Here is a 7456-nt window from a genome sequence, read left to right on the forward strand (position 1 = left end):
CAACATCTCATTATGTTTACTTGAAAACTAGTATTGTTTATTAAAACACATATAGGTTCCAGCTTTACAAAAGGGGGATTTTCAGTAATTTTATGTGTAAAAAGTAACGGGTCATGATTGGGAAGATGGATGAGTAGATACAGTACTTGCTCAAGCATGAAGATCAGAGGTTGGATCCCTGGAACCCACATAGATGCTGGATAGGTATGGTGGCCTGCCTGCAATCCCAGTGCTCAGGAAGTGAAGATGGATCTTCAGAGCAAGCTGACTACCTCAACTAGATACATCAGTGAGCTCAATGACCAAGTGAAAGACTCTGTCTAAATACATAAAATTAATACATATACTCTTCAGAGAAATCAAGGAAGACATTTCTACCACTGGCCTCACAGGCATATTCATACACAGAGAAAGAGAGAGAGAGAGAGAGAGAGAGAGAGAGAGAGAGAGAGAGAGAGAGAGAGAGAGAGAGAGAGAGATTTAGAAAAGTATGTAACTTAAGAGAATTTTTGCTAAGAATTCATAATCCCAGTGTTAGGGTCCCACAAAAGACTACTATCCATGCATGCAATCAGTAAGAGCATTCATTATCTCAAGAAAGATTCCAGCATGCTGGAGCTGACCATCCTACACAAAGGCAAAATGGAGATGGCCCAAGAGGGACCTTTGGGCTCCTTTTAAGCACAGCTAAGGGGAGTTCCTAGGGCAGTTAGGTCATCTCAGATATGGTTGGCTTTAGCAAGTGGCAATCATATTAGTGCATTCTAATTGGCTAGGGCTAGTCAGGGACTGATTGGGGCTACAGTTTTTCCATTTGGAGGCAGGTCTGGACAAGTCCCAGGCTTTGCCCTTATTTGGTTATTACCTTGAGCTTATTGACTGTGAAGGCTGGCTGGCCTAGTATGTGCTGACTGTGGGGGCTGGCTCAGGCCTGGACCACACATATCAGGCCTCCTCATCCTTGCTGTTGGGGAGATTGATTGTCTTTTGCTCATGGCTCTTCCTCAGAAACTGCCTGCTCAGCCTCAGGAAACTGAAATTGAAGCCTAATTTCTGAGAGAAGGCTGAACAGCCTGTATGGCATCTGCTTGGTTCTCTCACCCAGGCTCTTGAGGTCTTTTGAAATGGAGTCTCCAATTTTGTAACCAAACACAATGCATCCACCAGTTGGTGAGTGCAGAGCCAGTAAGTTCAAACAGATTGATAAAAGTAAAGTCAGGCTTATTTGTCTGAAAAGATGGGTCAGCAGTTAAGAGCACTTTTTACTCTTAGAGAGGAACTGGGTTTGGTTCCCAGCACCCACATGGGGACTAGAACCCTATTACTCTGGTTCCAGGAGAACCAGTGCCCTATTTGGGCCTCTGCAGGCATCAGGCATGTATGAAGTAAACTTACATACATGCAGGCCAAACACACAAAATGAAAGTGAGTAATTTTTTTTAAATACCCGTTTATTACTTAAAGGAAGGGAGGAACACACCACAGTGGTGTAGATGGAACTCAGTTGACAGAATACTTGCCTGGCATGCATGAAATCCTGGGTTCAATCTCAGCACTGCATAAACCATCTGGGGGAGGGGTACACACCTGTAATTCCGACACTCAGAGAGGTGATAGCAGGAAGATCAGAAGTTCAAGGTAATCCCTGGCCATCCTGGACTACAGTAGACTTTGTCTTGAAAGAAAATAAACAACAGGGAAATCAATGTTAAAGATGAATGTGGTGGATAATTCCTGTAATCTTGTCATTTATTAGACTGGGGCAGAAGGATTGAGGCCAGCCTGAGTCTGGGCCAGTCTGAGCTAGATAATGTGATCCTACCTCAAAAAGACACAAGGAGAGTCAGGTATAGTGTGGTATGCCTTTAATCCCAATACTGGGTAGGCAGAGGCAGGCAGATATATGAGTTTGAAGCCTGCCTAACCTACAGAGCAAGTTCCAGGACAGTCAGAGCTACAGAAGGAAACTCGGTCTTGAAAAACCAAGAGAAAGTGAGACAGAGACAGAGAAAGAAATAAAGAGAGAAAGACTCCCACCCAAAGAACCACAACAGCACATTGTAGATAATTCACAAAGCACTATCTTCTTCCAAAAAAAAATGAAAAAGCATTTATTAGAAAAATTTGCGCACATTAATGTTGGAAATATTCATTCACACACAGAAAGGTAGGCACAGTTCTGATCATGCACAGCTCATGTCCATATGCATGCATGCTCAAAACAAAATGGTATCTGGAATGCCTCTGGTAGACACTTTACTAATTCAGTAAGCATACGTTACTCCACAACATATAAAATCAATGAGTCAAAGTAACTCATGGCTTTGGTTAGTTCATTATATGTTTCTTGGAGGGACTTAGGGGAAACAAAATCCAGCAGCTTCTAAGGTACTGTAACAATAACAATGGGCAGAAGCTTTAACCCATCAGCATTTGACTAAACAGCATTGTGGCTCAGGCCTTCTATAACCCAAGCCTTAGACAGTAGAGGCAGCAGTATCAGGAGTATACCATTCTCAACTACACAATGAGTTTGAGACCTAAGTCTCATATGCTCCTGTCTCAAAAAGAAAATGTTGTTACCTTCTTACTTTAGTAAGTAATATTTCAGGTAACTCACCTTATTTCTAAGCTAATCTTCAGATATGTCATGTACTTTGTTTCTCTTTGTATGTTTTTTTTTTTTTTCTTTTTTTCTTTTTTTTGGTTTTTCGAGACAGGGTTTCTCTTGTGTAGCTTTGCGCCTTTCCTGGAACTCACTTGGTAGCCCAGGCTGGCCTCGAACTCACAGAGATCCGCCTGGCTCTGCCTCCCGAGTGCTGGGATTAAAGGCGTGCGCCACCACCGCCCGGCTGTTTCTCTTTGTATGTTAAGAATAGCAACTCATAAAGGGCATGAAATTGTCAATAAATTGAATTACTAGCATTCTTGCTCATCATGGATTCTACAATGATATAAATTAACCCAAGGTTCTACAGTGGCAGAGTCAGAAGCTCCTAGTCAGAAATGTAAGCCCCTTGAGCCACCGAAGTGGCCAGGCCCCTCCCCAAAGGACTTCTAACTGCCAGGTTCCACCCACAGAATACTCTAAATGCCCTAATTGCTGAACCCAACCCCCCCCCCCCTACATAATAAAAAGCCCAGTCTCTGGATGTGAAGTCCCACCAATCTCCACCCTGGAAAGCTCCACCCTGAAAAGTTCCCACTCCCTTTCCAAGAAACTAAAAAAAAAAAAAGAAGAAGAAGAAAAGAGAAAGAAAAAAAAAACTCTCTATATAAGCTCTAAGCTCTCTATCCTGTTCAGTTTGCTGCTGTTTCTCACCTGAGCAGAGGCAGCCACCTTTCTGTTTTTTCCCTCCCAATAAATCTCTTGTGTGAGATTTGCTGTTATAAGCATTGCAGCTCAATGGAAAGAGATCCTGGCAATCGGGAGCCAAGGAATACCATAAAGTCACTGTAAACATAGCAGCTTATAGCCCTGCTCCAGAGAAAGGTTTCCCCAGTGTAACAGCTCTGCTCCAGCAGAGGAAAGTGTCCACAGCGAAAGTGTTATAGTTCTACTCTGTTCTGCTCTGGCAAAAGTTGTTACTACTCTGCTCTGCTCCATTCCAGTGAAAGATCTCACCCAAAACCTCATTCAAGAGATTTATTGGGAGAGAAGAATCCAGGAGGGTGGCTGCCTCTGCCAGGGTGGAGAGGCAGCTCCCAACTGAACAGGCACAGGGCTTATACAGAGTTTCTTAGGGGTGGAGTTTTTCCAGGGTGAGGTTTTTCAGGGTGGGAATTGGTCAAATTTCAATCCCTGAGTTTGGTCAAGCTCAGAATTGTCTAGATTTCGTGCTCATGGAGTTGTTGGTTTTCCTGCTCAGGGATTGGTTGATTTTCTTGCTGAGTTGGTCAGGGCCAGAATGTGTTTCTTTGGCTCTGGTTTCAGGGCCAAAGTGCATTTCTTTCACTGGCCCTTTTTAGCCTTTTGGCTCTAGTTTCAGAGTCAGGGTGTGTTACTTTGGCTGGCCCTTTTACCCCACATTTGTGTGGTGTGACTTTGTGGTATTCCTTGGCTCCTGATTGCCAGGAGCTGACTGTTCCCTTCCATCCAAGCTCAAATACTTACAAAAAGGATACAAATCCCATCCAACAAAAGGAAAACCATTCCTGGTACTGGACATCTAGCTAGTGTTAATGAAGTCATGGTTATTGGAGAAGAATCTACAACCACTAATTTATCAAACCAGCATGAATACCTAACAACAATCTATAAGCATTTAGCTTTATACCCATGTGTATGTGTGGTTTCACCCCGATCAAGGAAACTTCTTTTGGCAACAGATGGAGTCCACCACAGAAAACCATAACCAATCAAAATGCCAAATTGTAGGGCCCAGCACCAACGAATGCATCTACAAAACAATCCACATACAAGGCTCAGGGAGCATTGGAGAAGATGGGGTGGAAAGATGATAAGACCTAGAAGATCAGGGAGTTTTATGTGATAGTATGTCTCCTCGGTAACATCAGAAGCTACACCATAATGACTCACCAAGATGACCACCCAAACTTGAGTGGGACAATGATGACACCAATGGACATGTCGACTAGACAGGGAAAAGTCCATGCAGTTTCAACCCTACACAAAGAACTATGGGCAACCGAGGAAAGCTAGAAACAAGATGGGTCATCTTGAAAGACCAGGAAAGAGCACACCACTGTCCAGTGCCAAACCAGCAGCCCTGAAAATACTCAAGTAACATTATCTGGACTGAACAGATTATATTTAGGAATATGTATGTGTATTCATACATGTATACACTAACAATTAGTGAAAAAAAAAGTGGCCATGAACTTAAATGAGGACAGAGAGGGGACTATAGGACGGTTTGGAGGGAGGAAAGGTAGGAAAGAAATTATATCATAATCTCAAAAAAAATTTAAAAAATACAAAAGAGACTGAATAAAGTTTTGGTCACACAAAACCCAAGGTTACCCACCTTGGAACTATATTTGTACATGCCCTGAGGATGCTACCATGTTCTAGGGACCTTGAAACAGGAATTAAAAAATAGTCATACTTGTGTTCCTATCACTACCCCTAACTCTTAGCATCAGGTTTACAGTAGTGATTCAGTAAGTACATGATGAAATGAATATGGATTTGTATAATTTACTATATAAAATGTTGTGAAGACTTCTTTGCACCTATATTTTAAGTAGTCCTAAAACAAAACAAGGTATCAATTTTGGGGAAGTGCATCAAAATAAAAGATTTTGTAGTTTTTTTTTTATTAAATAGCATATGTTAGTGTAGTGCTGGGGTCTGAACCCAGGATTTTCCACATCAGGCAAGTGCTACACCTCTTGTTCAATATACCCGAGTACTCTAATCTCGGCTCTCCTTTCACTTGTTTTGACACAGAATCTCACGAAGTTACCTAGGCTGAGCTTGAACTTTCATCTTCCTGCCTCAGCCTTCTGGGTAGCAGGCATCACAGGCTGTGCCACTTAGACCCCATTAGATTGGAGATATTTTCTTTACCCTTAGTTTTGGTCTGTTTTGGAGAAAGTAAGCTGTGGTGATATTTTATTTGTATGTTAATAAAAAAGCATGCCTGGAGATCAGAGGAAATGGCCAGCTATTTTTAAGTAAACATAGAAGTCAGGCAATGGTAGCACACGCTCTTAATCTGGTCATGTGGCAGGCAGAGGCTCTGTGTGTTCCAGACACACTAGGGAACAGCCAAGCATGGTGACACACACCTTTAATCCCAGTACCAACCATAGAGACCTGGAGGTCTGTACAGACAGTCAATGACAAGGAAGTGAGGTAGCTGGGCTAAGAGCTTATGAAAGGGTGGAACAGCAAGGGAATAAGGGCATGAGTAAGACAGGAAGTAGTCCCTTTTTTGGTAGCTGCAGAGCTGGAGAGGTAAGGTTGGTGGCTAGACTATTTCCCTGATCTCTAAGGCTTTCACCCTTATATTTTGCTGTGTTTCTTATTTAATAAGACCGTTTAGAAATTTGTCTACAGTAAGCATTTGCTATAGATACTTCCTTTTCTCTTAGTGTTAACTTCAAAGACTAGGGACAAAGTTATGAAAGGATTTTAGAACCAATGTTAATTGTATGGCAGAAAAAATAGAATTGTAATGGATTTAATGGTTTTACAATATAATATGTAAGTCTGTACTTAAAACATTAGAAACTCATGTCAATAGCTAAAATAATACAATAACATGCCATTCTTCAAAGTATATTATAAGTATATTATTTCTGTAAGCTTAAATGTAATCCACTCTTTTCCTTAAAAGCAAAAAATTCAGATAAGAGTGCCATGTAGCCCAGACAGCCCTGGAACTCATTACATAGTTGGCCTTTAACTCTTTATCCTCTGCCACCGACTCTTCAGTGCTGAGATTACAGGCATTCACTACCACTCCTGGCTTCGTTCTTATTTCTATAACCTCCCTTTGTTGTGTGTCTCTGAAATCAGATGTGTTGATGAAATAAAGGCAATAAGTTAAAGAAATGTATACAAGATTTGATTTAAAAATACTCTAAGTTGGGGGTGGGGGATGGCCCAGTAGATTAAGCATTTGCCTCTCAAATGTGAGGACCAGAATTAGGATGCCCAGAACTCAAGAGAAAACCTAACATGCCTGTCGGGCACCTGTAACCCTGCCCATGACTCTGAAGACAGGGATGGGGATCTCCGGGGTAGGCTGCCTAGCTAGCCTAGCAGGAACTGGGGAGCTTTGGTTTCAATGAAATGATGTTTCAATAAATGCACTGGGGAGAGATTGAGAAAAACACCTACCATCAACTTTGGGCTTTTACATGCATGTCACATTTGTAAACATGCATACAAACATGCACTCACAGCATACACACAAACACACATGCAAAAAATGATCCCTAGTTGCAAAAAAAAAAAATTGATACCTTATTCTTTTGGTTCCTTTTCTTCCTTTCGTGGTAAGGACACAGTCTCGGTTCTTTAATTTTCTCACAGCATTAGAGTCACTAGGATAAATAAGGCTTTGAAAAGTGAGACAATTTCCCCAAAGCAAGAAAGGAATTCTCAATACTTCCTGTGCTCTTGTAAGTCCCGTTAGTAAAGTGTGAAGAGCCTTTCTTTGGAGACCAACAAGTAACAGTGCTCTGTAAAGCCAGATCTCTGATGGCAAGTCTTGGATTTCAGGTAATATTGGTACTCAAAATACTTACAATCTGTCTACAAATAATACAAAGCACAATTTAAGAACTGCTGCACAAAGACACTTGTATTTATTTTTAAACACTGAAAAATTTCCTGTTAATGTGGTACTTCTGGTGCTGTCTAATTTTCATTAGACATCATTAGTGTGCCATCAAGTTGTGAATTTACACGTTCCTCTTCTAGGAACACTGAGTGTGTTTTGTTTGAATAACCTCCATTAGAAGCAGTGAAATGTGATCTGAA

Source organism: Peromyscus maniculatus, chromosome 15, assembly GCF_049852395.1.
Source record: "Peromyscus maniculatus bairdii isolate BWxNUB_F1_BW_parent chromosome 15, HU_Pman_BW_mat_3.1, whole genome shotgun sequence".
Lineage (NCBI taxonomy): Eukaryota > Metazoa > Chordata > Mammalia > Rodentia > Cricetidae > Peromyscus > Peromyscus maniculatus.